Below are 14,329 nucleotides of genomic sequence, written 5' to 3'. Positions count from 1 at the left end.
GATACCACTAACTTCTGGAGAGTTGTCTGTGCTGGGACATGGAGTCTGTTCCTCTGGTGTTCAAGGCTCCATGTCTTATTGTCCCATGCATCAAAGCACTGAATTTTGTCTGAAAAACAGCTAAAGTTTCTGCCTCTATTTTGACTGGAAGGCTGTTTTAAAACATTATTGTTCCGTCTGTTTTAATTTCCAGAAGAATTTATTCATGAACAGCTTATATTAGGCTTTTGTAATGCCAGCATTGTTCTTTAGCTTAAAATAGCTCTTCTGAATCTCTGCTTGTCCCTATAAAGCAAATACATTCCCTCTCAACTTTTCTTTTCTTACGCTAAACAAGCCAAACTCTTGAGTGTCTTGTCAGACAGACCCTCTATTCCCTTACTACTCCTGACAGTCCTTCTCTAAGTCTGCTCCAGGCCGAGATCATCTTTCTTGAAAACATGATCATAATTGTCTCCTCAGTGAATTGAACAACAACATTAACAATTTCTACTGTCTTTTAATGCTGGATTTCTCAATACTTCCTATGAACATATTTTTTGAGGTAGCTGCATTGCACTGGATCAAAACCATTATCTTTCCAAACTCAAGAACTCTAAAGACTTAGAGTTGTTTTGTCGTTGGTGGTGGTAGTGGTGGCTTTTCATTTGATTGTTTTTGTAGATGAACAACAGCCATCTACATGTCTATTCAACATCTAGTTTATTTTATTTGGATGTTTCTTTAAAATGGCATCATTTGGTAGTAAGGAAAAAGAGCTTAAAATATAAAGGTAGTGTTCCTGAGTGTCTAAGAGAGTGTCTTACTTGTCTTAGTATCTTTTGTGATCTAATAGCTAGGCATCTAAGTGAATTCTCTAGGCTCTTTTTATCATCAGTGGAGAGCGACAAGCACCGCTAGAGTGTGATTTAGCTCATCTTAAAATAGATATCTAAAACAAGAGGGAGGCATTGCTCTTTGGAAATTGCCTGTCTCTCCCTATAGATGATAAAGGGAAACTACACAACTGTCTCAGATGTTTCGTTTGACTTGCGTGTGGCTAAAGTAAGAAGAGATGAATCTTACCCCAAATAATCCAGGACAGAGAAAAGCTGTTTCAAAAGAGATTCAGGTTTGCTAGTGTCTATATTTTACTGAAAGGCAATAAAATTTAGATTTTTAATGTAATGGGAAACATAGGCCATATTTATCTATTAACTGTAATAAGATTATGTACATACAGAACAGTTCTAGTGATTTAAGAAGTCCCCTCTTCAGAAAAGCATCTGAATATGTCAAAGGTTTTTATGCTTACTGGGTTGCACTGACAACCCTGGAGATCCACAGATTCACCAGACAGCGATGAATTCCGACCTAGATCCTACAACTATAAATATGCTTATTTATCTGGAAAAGACTGCTCACTCATAAAGAGCTTCTGGTGAATGCAAACACTTGCAGGACCTGGGAAAATTCATGACACTGTTGCAAATATATTGTGCAGTTCTACAATAACGTTCTTCCTACTAGTACATGATATGCCAGATAAGACCCAAATATTTTACCACAGGTTTTTATATTATTATTATTTTTTCTTGTGAATAAGGTTGATATATACATACATACTATCATTCTAAAAGGAGTGAGAAGGAGGTCAAAGGATTTATCTAAAACATATTAGAGTCTGATCTCATCATCTATAGACATCTTTCAGTAAGAGGAACACCGTCTGGTAAAAAGTGCCGTGCTATATTTATTTTTAGTAGGTAATGAAGAAACATACTTAACATTTTGTTCCTTGAATGTGAAGAGGTACTTCAAAATGACACCCCCTTTTGTCATGTTAAAATGAGACACACTTTCCATTTACCTACCCTAAACATGAAAAAAAGAAACCACAACAACAACAACAAAGCTCAATGAACAATTCAGTTGTTTAAACCTGAAATCACCTTTTATCCTTCACTGAAAGGCACCCTAATCCTTCCACAAATAAGTGTAAAAATAAAATTGAGAGAGCTACTTCCATCTTTCTGTCACAGGAAATCTTGCTGAGACTAATCTGCATTTTAGAAGGTTTACTTTTAAATAGGATTTCCTTTTGCTGCATGTACACACACTGAGTCAGGAAGCTCCAGTCTGAGTCAATGCTAAATGCATTTGGTTTTCAACTTGAGTCGGCTTGCAAATTATGGAACCAATGATTCATAATTTCCATCCTGACCTTGTTTGCTTTATAGTCACACTGTGGCAGGTGAATTGTCATGTTCAAGATCGTCAAATTATTTAGGGAGAAACTGATGCCATCCATTAGCCTGCCAAATGAAAGACACATTTGCATGTATCAGAACAAGTTATAGGAAGGTGATATGCCACTCAGATATTTTGAAAGGTTCTCATTTTTTGTAAGGCTAGCACAATTTGCATATTCTAGTAATGCTGAACATGTTAATTGTCTATTGCCTATTATTTCTTAGTCATTCACTTTTTTTTTTTTCTTTTTCTATTCCACCCGCCCCCCCCCCCCCCCAAGGTAAGTCTGTCTGATAATGGATCCACTATGTGGTATGCTATTCCCATGATACTGGAAGTCTAGTTTTAAACTTATTTATGTAATGCTGTATTGCAGTCCATTTTGCTGGCATATAAAATATGTGAATGGCATTTACTTACCTATTTACCTGTTCCTCTAATATCAAACAGGAAAAATAAAGCAGAATTAAGAATCAGATATTTAATTATGTTATGGGCCAAATCTTCTGAAGTACTGATTTCCTGCCACTGTGACCTGTCCCTAAGAACTGATCAGAACAGATTTCATCATTCATTTTTATTTATCACTATAATTTTAAGGACTGTGAGGTGGCATAAGAACACTAAAGAAAGATACTTGTAAATTATCCATTTGAAGTAGAAAAAAACAGGGTTTGAAGAGTCTGTCATATATTTCATGTCTTTTTTTTTCTAAAAACATAAGACCTACAGGCCAAATTCAGACCAGATGGCAGTGAGTGTTTTTAATCACTTACCAAATCTTAACAAAGCAACCAATACATACCTTGTGGGTCACAATATTTCTAAGGTCTATTGTCCTGAATGAGTAGTCTATGGGGAAGACTGGGGCTGCACAACTGTTAACCTTTCTCTTGCAGAGTGCCATTTTCCAGCCAGGAGAGAAAGCAAATGGACAAAAGAGTGCTTGGCTTACTGATGAAGGACACTCTTTTGTCATTTTTGAGCAACAGTTACAGGCTTATGACATTGGATCTGTGTTTAAACCTGCTCAAGCTGAAAAAGATCTTAGAGCTCTCATTTCGTTTTGCGAAGCTGCTTCAAAAGAAGGTTTAGAAATGTAGATCTGGACAGCAGCATCTAGATTTTCACAGTGGCTAGCTCAAGGCAGCTCCTTGATCAATATGCACTGAGCAAGTCTACAAAAGCATTTAAGGCCTACGATTAATGGAGGCAGGAAAACACACTTAGCCTAATGAATCATTCTTCAGAGGTGTTGATTTTTCACAGTATGCCTATATATACATCTATATATAGGATGACTAGCTTCCTCATTCCTATATTAAGGCTATCTGACTCATTATGATAAGGGCAGGTGCTTATTTTGCAGGCATTGGCCTAAAAAACTAGATAGTCTTGATGCAAACACCACAAGTGAGATTTTACTTAACTTCACACATCTATCAATTAACTGCTTAAGCCTAAACTATTCACCTTGTCTCCCTCTGTGGTCAATGGACAGAGATAGGTACTCTCAAAGGTTATTATTCCTAATAATTTACAGACACAAGCTTTAGGATGAGACATATTGCCATCCAGTGCTTCTTGTTTCTCATCAACTACTTAAAATTAGATACCTGACCATTAAAAGTAGGATGAATCCACTTTAGGTATTTTAAGACACATTAAGACAGATTTCACAAAGTCTTGGTCAGACACATTTAACCTAGTTGTAATGAGTGACTGGCTGGAGGGTAACAGTAATTAATACTGTGAAATACTAGGAAAGATACAAAAAGGAAGTCACAATAAGACAAAAAGAAATGACTGGAAGAAATTTTGTCTAAGGATGGTTAGTGGCAACAACATTATTTAGAAAGTCTCTAGCAGTCTGCTGTTTGGTGAATGATTATTTTCCATGTTGTGTCCCTCAGTCTGGCCATGCTTGATAGTCCCCAGCATGAACGCAGCACTTTCCATCAGGCGTACTCTCCCACTCAATATGTGAGAAGAAAATGTGACTCACCAGAGCTTGATAACGCTTGTTTAGCAGGGGGTTTTCACTTGTGGCTGTCACACATTGTAGGCATAATAAGAAAAAATCAGTAACCCAGATCTCTAGATAAGCAGTTAAGAAACTTCCTTTTACTTTCCCAAGTCCAGCATGACCATGTTCCTTCACCTCTCACTGAATGAAACTGCAGTCACAAAAAAGGGCTTTGCAAGAAATGCCTGGATCATGGCCAAGTGAAGACCAAAGGATACCCCATTGCCAGAGCTTAGTGATTTCAGCGTTTTTATTCAGGTACAAAGTTTTCAAAGTTTTTATTCAGGTACAACAGAATTACGTATGCTGTGTTATCAGCTGCAGTACTGGAAGGACTTGTACATTTGTCTACCCACATCAGCTCTCAGCTATGCCACTGAAGAACATACTGTAAATCTAGGTAATTGCATTATAAGAGGAACACTATAACGTCTGCAATGTTCTCAGGTTGCCCAGAGAAGCTGTGGATGTCCCATCCCTGGAGATGTTCAAGGCTAGGTTGGACAGGGCTTTGAGTAACGTGGTCTAGTGGAAGGTGTCCCTGCCCATGGCAGGGGGGTTGGAATCAGATGATCTTTAAAATCTCTTTCAACTCAAACCATTCTATGATTCTATGTACATTTGCACAGCTCTATTATCAAATGCAGAGAGGAGAGCACACTATACACAGAATTTCTGTAAAGATGAGAGATTACATTCTTTGTATTTTGTTGAGAAAATGAAGCCTAATACTGCTGTAGTAATCAGACAGCATGTAAGCACTGATTATAGAACTATTAAGGAGTAAACATATCAATGCAGTTTGGAAAACTGGCAAAGGTAAAGGTCCAAACCACAAAGAACAGTACTATTAATAAACAGAAAGTTTATTTTGAGGAAGTATGATGCCCTTAGAGATGACAAGAAAAAATTTTGTCGCAGAACTTTGTCCTTTAAAGTCTTTTCTATTTTCTGTGAGCTTAATACACTGGATTTCATTTTCTGTTTCCAATTCAGTCCCATTAAATTGCTCACCCTCATATTACTTGCATTATAATTCAAAAGGGAAAATCCCAATTACAGTTTCCCATGAGAGATATTTTTCTTGGATTATATCCCTCACCTATAGGATCTTATAAAATTTTTGAGACGTACCTGGGCAATATCCCACCTGCTTTCAGATAAACAACAGCAGGATGAGCGTATCTTGGCCTTGAGTTACTGTGCAATCATTTTCTTGCTGAAGGTATTATAGTACTGGGAATGTATTTATTCATCTGTTAGAAGAAAACAAGCAGCTGGAAATTAGTTCCCTTGCCGACTGCAAGAGAGCTACTGGGAACTTGTTTATTTACTATTAAAATATATGCACTTGGCAGGGCATCTGGTCACACATTATTTTGTCAAGAGGAGTAGGTGTCTTGGAGACAAGGTAGCCTGAGTAACCTGAGGACTGTTTAAGGTACACAGCAATTGTGGATTGATGTCTGGATGTTTTCAGATCTTGTACCATTTTTTTTGAATATTTTAGCATTATATATCCTTCTTTTCAAGAAGTTTTTGAAGCACAAGCTACCAAAAACAGATAGTTTGTAAGAGGAATTTTCTTTGATTTGATTTATCTCTAGAATATTAATATATTTTAAAAAGAATTTGAGCTCCATCTTTATATCCAAGTGATGAACCCACACTGTTCACAAAGCTATGCTAACACTACTAATGAAATAAACAGATATAAATAGTCAACATAACTGAAAATAACTTGCTACCTTTTTGGTGTAAAATAAGGAGACTTTTTACAAACAAAGTCTTCAAGCCTTTAGCACTCTGAAAATGGAATTGACCCCATTTTTTCCCGTAACTAAATAAGCACAGGAATGCAACTGCTTTATCTGAGTCCCTATTAACTAAATTCTAAAAATACTTTGAATGCACGTCACGGGCACAGTACGTATGTGCACCTAATGCTTGGTGCAACTGCCTGCTGAGAATCTGAGGGGTGGAGGGGAGCTTGCACTTGCTGGCACTGGCACTGAGGAGAAGGGAAAAAAAGAAGACAGATATGCTGCCCCACCTTTGCTAAAGGATAAATATGTGGAGGAAGAGGCAGCTTTTGGGAAATGGAGAGAGATGAAAATAGGAGATGACTTTGTATTTCAGTATATCTAAAAATGTATATGCAGATGAGACTATAGTTTATCAGGAAAGGGAATTTAAATTGTGTAAAAGCAAGATAAACTAGATCGATTGATTACTTATTTATGTATTTATAAACAGAGAGGAGAATGGTCATTATTTCCCAGCCTAGGCTGGTGCAGATCTGAGAGCCCCCCTGCTGAACAGGCAGTGCTACCAGGCTCTTGGCTCCCTGTCAGCTAGCCACATGGGTGACATACAGCAAGGAAGGTGAGCTGGCAGGAAATGAGGCAGATTTTGAAACTTCCTGATTTCTCTTGGTCTTTTGCTGATGAACAGAAAAAGACTCCCAAGTTCTTTTGTAAAATGCCTGACCAGCTTTAGTTTTCTAAAAAACTACCTTTCTTCCTCACTTCTGCAGAGAATCTTCCTGAAGACAATCATAGGAACAACACCTATGTGCTGTGAAAACTTTTTCTCTTGCACAAGGAAACATGATGTCAGCTGCTTTCTAAACCAAACAGTCTCGGAATGTCCCATGCCTTCTTTTGGGATTTCTAACCTGTGGGACAAAGCAACGAAAAGAGAAAGAGTGAGAAGTGCACATCCAAACTGTGAAGGAGATTATTCACTATGCATGTGATGAAGGACTGGAATGCCCAGTGGCAAGCGCAGAGCCACTGTGAGGGAAGGCATCACCTTCAGAAAGAAAGGAATGGATGCTGTGGCTGAGTGATTTGCTTGAGTGTATGGGGTCCAAAGAATAGGACATAACTTTGTTTTGGCTTGGACACCCATCCACAGACCATTTTCCAGATGCTCTACAGTATACATTTCTATACCATGAAGGTCAACCTAAAACTACAGCTGGTCTACACTGCCCTCTCTTCTTTCTCTCCTTCTTTTTCACCCACCACTTACTGCTCTGAAGAAGGGAGTATGATTACAGTCCCCCTCTTCAGTCCTTGCTGTGCAAGACAGAAGGACATTTCTGGGTGGGAACTTCAATAACAATTGGCAAGTCAGAGGCTATTCACCATTTCTAAGGAAAAAGCCAACTTTAAACTCAGATTTTATGCAACAGTATGTGTTTTAACAGATGACTCGGCATTTCACACATATGAAGGCTGTTATAGCCAGAAGCCCTTGTTTCATTATTACACAGGAACAGCAAGACTCTTTCATTCCCACACCTCCTCCATCACATGAAAGAAGGTTGGCTTTGACCTCTTTGGTAACGGGCTTTGAGCAGTACATCTATGGTTAGACTGAGACAAAAATACCAGCAGTGATCTGTGATTTTGTATTCCAACCTGGGTCACCTCAAAGGAGATCCATTTTCAGGAGCTGGGTAACATCAGTTTTTAAAATCAAGCGCTTTTGAAATATCTGAAGAATCCTTTAACAAATTCTGAATTTACATAATTTCTCAGGCTGAAAATGGTAGCACCATGGGGAATGAACACGCCCAAGAAAAGGCTTTCAATTTGAGAAGTCATAGACAACTTAACAGTTGTTTTTTAAAGATCATATTACATCATTAATGGCTACGGAATAAAGGACATTTCACAGCAATGTTTCTGTGGCAGCAATGCACTCTGCAAGATTTGTTCCATGGGAGAGAAAACCTAGAGTTAGAGATCACAGAGGCACACTTCTTCTGTATTATGTAGCACAGCAATTGTTCTAATGTTGCAGATGGCCAGGAAGCAACTGAGAAGCCACTTTCTTAGCTTACAGGATGACATTTCTGGATTATTCATAGTAACACACATTAATATTTTACTCTGGCGACATTTATGTATGGAAAGCATTGCAACTATTATGGCTGGATTCTATGACTGACACACAGAACCTACACTGTGCACCCTAGTTTGCTCTATGGCTTGGGAAATGTGTTAGGAGAAGATATGAACAGTTTCCACCACATCTACAGGCCACGGCAGACAGTGGCAAGTCTTCACATCCTTTCTTTCTTCCATTAGACCAACCAGGAAGAGCTGAATGCAAGCTGCTTCTCTGTGTCCAGAGGAGAGGGAGAGGAAAGAAAAACAGTCACTTATTTGGACTGCCTACAACCCACATATATATATGCAGGGGTGTGTGACCTGGTATAGGGCTTAGGCATGCATTTGCTTCACTAATGGCTGTAGCAAGATTTTTTTTCCCACTGTAGACCACTTCTTTTGGCTGTAGGTTGCAGTGTCTGAACAAACTTCAACTGCTTCAGTGCAAAAACTGGTAGCATAAACTAAAGGTCACAGAACCTTAGCTTAAACTAAGTTCTGTTTTTTTTACTGAAATGTTTGATGAAGGTTCATACTTCGTTTCTCCTGCCAGAGTCAATGAGGTGTTATTCTCTGGTTGATGGGAACTAAAATATCAAACTGCTCCAGCTGCTTACTTCAGTGAGCAGGCATCTAAGCCATAATTGAACAAGACCTGAAATACCCATATGAGACCGGAAAAATAATTTTGTGGTCAAGAGAAAAGATGACCTTGTGGTTAAGTTAGGAAACCAGGGTAAGTTGCTTAGAGCCTAGGATGAGAAATTCTGCCTTGTGCAAAGAGTAAATCATGTACTGCTTAATAGTTCAAATGGTCTTAAAATATCTGTGCATACAGCACTAAACCTTTGCATATTGCAAACCACTTATGAATAGTATATGGCTAGCAGGATGTGTTAGGTTATTAAGACAGACAGCTTGAGCCTAATATTTCTGTTGACCTAAAAGCTCCTGTTCGTGACCTTCTGTCCTGGTTTCAGTTAGGACAGAGTTAATTTTCCTCCTAGTAGCTGGTAGGGTGCTATGTTTTGGATTAGGATGAGAAGAGAGCTGATAACATGCTGATGTTTTAACTGTTGTAGAGCAGTGCTTACACCAAGCCAAGGACTTTTCAGCTTCTCGCTCTGTCCTGCTAGCGAGCAGGCTAGGGATGCAGCAGGAGCTGGGAGGGGACGGACCCAGGACAGCTGACCCAAACTGGCCAAAGGGGTATTCCATACCATCTGACGTCATGCTGAACAATATATAGGGGTGGCTAGCCGGGGTGGGGGGGGCCGGCTGCCCGGGGATAGGCTGGGCATCGGTCAACGGGTGGTGAGCAATTGCATTGTGCATCACTTGTTTCGTACACATTATTATTATTAATACTATTATTATTATTATTATTGTTATTATTATTTTCCTGTCTTAATAAACTGTCTTTATCTCAACTCACAGGCTTCACTTTCCCATTTCTCTCCCCCATCCCAGAGAGGGAGGGGGGAGGGTGAGCGAACGGCTGTGTGGTGTTTAGCTGCCAGCCGGGCTAAACCACAACACCTTCACAGTGGCTATTATTCATAATCTGCCCGCAACTTTTCAGGATTATATTTATCAACTTTCAGAGGAATTCCTGTTTACATTTTAAATCAGAATCAATAATTCACATGTTCCAATAGCATGACTTCATTGATTTTGAGATCTGCCCTGCATTTCTCTTTCAAGGAAAATAACTTTCCACATACTTTTTAATCCTTTCTGTTTGCATGTCAAGATGATCTTTTACATTACACCACACAGTACAATGTATTACCCTGGTATATTCAACCCTATCTTGCATTATTTTCAATTTCTTTTCTACCCTGGGCTCAGCTGTTGAATGTCCTCGCTCCAGAATCTGTAACTATCATCTAGCAAGCACCCTGTTGAGAACTACAGGACTTTCAGAGAGTATTTTCAAAAATTAAATTTTCTTTTTCATGTAGTTATGACAGGGACTGGTTATTTTTAAATTGTTATAAATGTTATAAATTTGATGCAACTCTCTTCTTGCACCAAGAATACTGTTATTAATTTGAAAATAAGGCTTATAAACAAGTCAGTAGAGTCCCTAGTCTGATGGTGTTGCTGATAACCAGCACCTGGGGGTGCTGGTTGACAGCAGGTTGAACATGAGCCAGCAGTGTGCCCAGGTGTCTAAGAAGGCCAAAGGCATCCTGGCCTGCATCAGAAATAGTGTGGCCAGCTGGACTAGAGATGTGATTGTCCTCTTGTATATGGCACTGGTGAGACCTCATATCAAGAACTGTGTTTAGTTTTGGGCCCCTCATTACAAGAAGGTTACTGAGTTGCTTGACTATATGCAGAGAAGAGCAACAAACCAGGTGAACAAACTAGAAAACAAGTGTTATGAGAAACAGCTGAGGGAATTGGGGTTGTTTAGTCTACAAAGAGGAGGCTGAGGGAAGACCTCACTGCTCTTTACAAATACTTGAAAGGAAGTTGTAATAAGGTGGGTGTTCTCTTTTCTCAAGTGACAGTACAGGAGGAAATTGTCTTGCATTTTTCTAGGGAAGTTTTATATAGGTTTGTATTGGACATTAGGAAGAATTTCTTCATGGAGAGGGTGGTCAAGCATTGGAATGGGCTGCCCAGGGAAGTGGTGGAGTCTCCATCCCTGGAGGCGTTTAAGAGATGTGTGGATGCAGTGCTAAGGGACATTGTTTAGAGATGGCACTTGTTAGGTCAGGTTGATGGTTGGACTTAAAGATTATGGCTTTACAATATTCGATGTGTACCTGGTATGATTCTGATAAAGCATTCATACTCAGAGAATGACTATGAATAAGAATAAAACTTTCAGGATATATTAGATTGAAAATGAAAATTTTCTCAAATCCAGAGCAGTCTAAAACTAGGAGGGAGAGCAGAAGAGGAAGAGTGGGAGAAGCCAGACAAATAGTTAGGGCACTTATGTAGGAGACCAGTATCTAAATCTGCTGGATAACCCCATCCCCTATGAACCTATTATAATACATTATTAACTAATTTTTAAAATGTTTCTTTCAAATTTTCTAACTTAATAAATTCTCTTTTTATTCTTAAGCCACTGGTGGAAAAACACTTCTAATCCTAATTCTTTTTTTCTAAAGGAATTTCCACCTGTTTTGCCTTAAGCAAAAACTCCCATTGATTGTTATGGAAAGTAGATCCTCATATATAGGTGAGAGACATCTTATTGTAATTAAATTGCCTTGATAAAACTGACTTTGTAGCTTCATTATAAGTACCATTAGATAGTCTGAATTTGCATCTTCTTCATTGCTTTTAGGTGAAAAAAAAGCAATGAAACAAAAAAAAGTTTTCCTCTATTAAGGTAAAGAACATTGAGGGGAAAATAAAATAAAATGGAGAACACTATGTGCTATTTTTCTTCCATATGCTTCAAAGATAAGGTAGAATTTCTTGGAATACCTTCCTTTCTCTAGTGGAATGTGAACAAGCTTCCATTCCAAAACCCCTTTGAACCCAGGAGGTATAAAATCAAGTATTGCCAAACAAAACCCAAAGCATTTCTGATTCAGAGCTTTCAGCAATCGCATTTGCCCTGTACTAAAAGATTTGCAGTATGACCATGACCACAGTCCAGTTACTGTGATGATGCAGGAGGAAAAGTCTATTCTAAGCTTCACTGGCTATTCATTAGGCCATGTCAAGAGAATTGTTTTCAGAAGAACCCACTCACAAGTCTCAAGTGGCTCTGCTTTTACTGGGGGACTTGTCTGATGAAAATGCTACAAAATATGAAAAGTTCTCATCAAAGTTCAAGCTAGTTCAGAGCTTATGAAGACACTTCCAGGACAGGTTCAGGAAAAGAGCAAGGGGAAGAAACATATACTTATATATAAAGTGACAAAACCAGACCAGCTATTCTATGCTTTTCTTTTGGCTTTCCTAATTTCTTTGGCTTTATTCTTCACAATACAAAAATGAGCTGTCTAGAAAATTTCCAAGCCAAAAGAACAGAAACATCTAAGAAGGATCAAAGTAAGGAGCTCTTTGTGTTCACTCAGTATAAAGCAAAGTAAATTTAGGCCCAGCTTTGAAATAACTGTAATATCTGCAATCCCAACAAATTGTACCTGCTGCCAGGAATCATACCATTAATTCTGCCATTTTAATATTGCTTTTGCTTATCTTTTAAACCAAGAAATAACCACTTATATTTCCTTTAAAGAAGCACTGCCACTGTGTATTGCAGAAGGTTTCAGGTGCCAGCCTGGTTATATAGACCTCTTCATACATTAAAAATAATTTGAATAAAGGAAAAAAATTAAAAAATAATAATAATTAATTAATTAAAAACTTAGTTTTGAAAAGTATTTCAGAGTGCAAAGTAATTCTAATTGGAAAGCCAGAAGTCATCTCCCACACACCTCAGAGATAATGATTAGAGTTATATAAGAGTAATTTATCTGAATGTTTATTACAGAGTTAAAGAAAGGATATTTAGCTTAGGAAATAGAAAATTCTTCATGTCTGCATTTTGAGAGATGAGGGCATGTAATTTAAAGTTATTTTATAGTAGGTCACTCTTAGGAGTCTTCTAGCCAAATGGGCCAGTCTCTATTATAACTTATATTTAATAATTACACGTAATGATTTAAGTAGTTTAATGCATTTTGCAGAAATCAGATCTGTCTCAGTACAATATCTCAACACCTCAACTTAATATATTTGTTTTAATAAATACCTAATTGAAATTTACCAGAAGGTATTATTGAAATTATTGATGTCAGTGACAAAAAGTCACTGACAGCAAATGAGTTATGTTACATTTTGAATCCTAAATGAAGACCAGATCTAACACTGAAACTTGGGTTACTCCAACATAGTACAGAATTCTTGTCCTGTCCCTCTGTACAACACAAAACCTTGGTACTAGGCTGTGAAAATGATTGGAAGTAAGGAAGGATTTTTACTACTTAATTTTGTTCCCTTGTCACTTGCATAAAGAATGGAATCAAGTACATTTCTGCATACAGTTGTGATCTTTATGGCCCTTTAATTGTGCCTTAGTGATAGGTGGTACATGAAATACTGAAATGAAAATAAAGGGAAATTCTAGAAATTGGCTTTATTTATTTTATCAGAGGCATTTTGCTTTCTGAGGTAAACTGAAGATGTAGGGTTCAATTTTCAAATGTATTCAATTGCCTAGAAATGCAGTCAGATGCTGACATTACTTTCAAGTGTATCTCAGAAAGTTAGGTAATAATTCATCTTTAATTCAATGCTTGAACATAATAATGGGAACCTAACTCTGTTTTAATGCACTGAAGTACATTTGAAAATCTGGCTATTTACTTTGAGTTAAATCTAAATAAATCTAAAGTCTATATTGTAAAAAGCTTTTAGGCACCTAAGGCAATATTTGAAATTTACCTGATAAAACACAGATGCATTACAGACATCTATTTAGGAGCTAATAATTTAAATTCCCTTTATAGTTATTGGAAGCAATTGCCATTTTTAGTTTGTAATTCATTTCATCCTAAAGTATACATCTAATGCAAGATACATGCTGATATGGAAGCCAGATGAGTGACACCATAATAAATCCCCGTTTCTCTATTTGTTATTACTCCCTTTGGCAGTCAATGAGGAGAGTGTAGGACCTGGCCCAGAAGAAGTGGTTGACATCTATGGATAGCTCAAGGTTACTATCCTTTGTCAGCTAGCTCATCTTAATCCTCTTCCCAGAGCCATCCAGGTGTAAGCTAGACGCTGTGATACTGATCCACAAGCCTATATAATCCAAAACTTTTAAGAGTCATTCTATTTAAGAATGACCAGAAACCTATTTAACCTATGGATAAATTACAGATATGTTCAATTACACAAACAAAGGAATTACACAGTCCTCCAAATGAACTCCCACCACCAAAAAATAAAAATAATAATAATAAAATCTTACGACCCCCAAGACTAAATATTTCTGATCCTGGGGGAATTCTTATACTGGATCTGAATCTTGAATCTTGAACTCAGAGAGTTTTCTTAGATTTTTTTTTCCTTTCTTGTTAATAAAATTTTTAATTCTTTTCTCAAACTGATGAAATTGATAAGCAGGAGAAGAGAATCAAGATACAGAGGGGCATTAAAGTGAAAGACAGCCATGTAGTAACAA

The 14,329-nt window shown here is 37.7% G+C and overlaps 1 protein-coding gene across 1 annotated transcript in view; it reads right to left on the bottom strand.

The window, feature by feature from the left end:
• Positions 1–13,617, bottom strand: part of ROCK2 (Rho associated coiled-coil containing protein kinase 2) — a 555,405-nt gene extending 541,788 nt beyond the window's left edge. The window contains exon 1 of the mRNA XM_050709456.1: positions 13,612–13,617. The gene's annotated coding sequence lies outside the window, so the exon portion shown is untranslated. The remainder of the gene's footprint in view (positions 1–13,611) is intronic.
• Positions 13,618–14,329: the final 712 nt, after the last annotated feature.

The sequence above is a fragment of the Cygnus atratus genome, chromosome 3 (genome assembly GCF_013377495.2).
Source record: "Cygnus atratus isolate AKBS03 ecotype Queensland, Australia chromosome 3, CAtr_DNAZoo_HiC_assembly, whole genome shotgun sequence".
In the NCBI taxonomy this organism is placed as follows: Eukaryota; Metazoa; Chordata; class Aves; order Anseriformes; family Anatidae; genus Cygnus; species Cygnus atratus.
The sequence above is the reverse complement of the archived record's forward strand: the minus strand, read 5'-3'. Positions and strand labels throughout refer to the sequence as shown.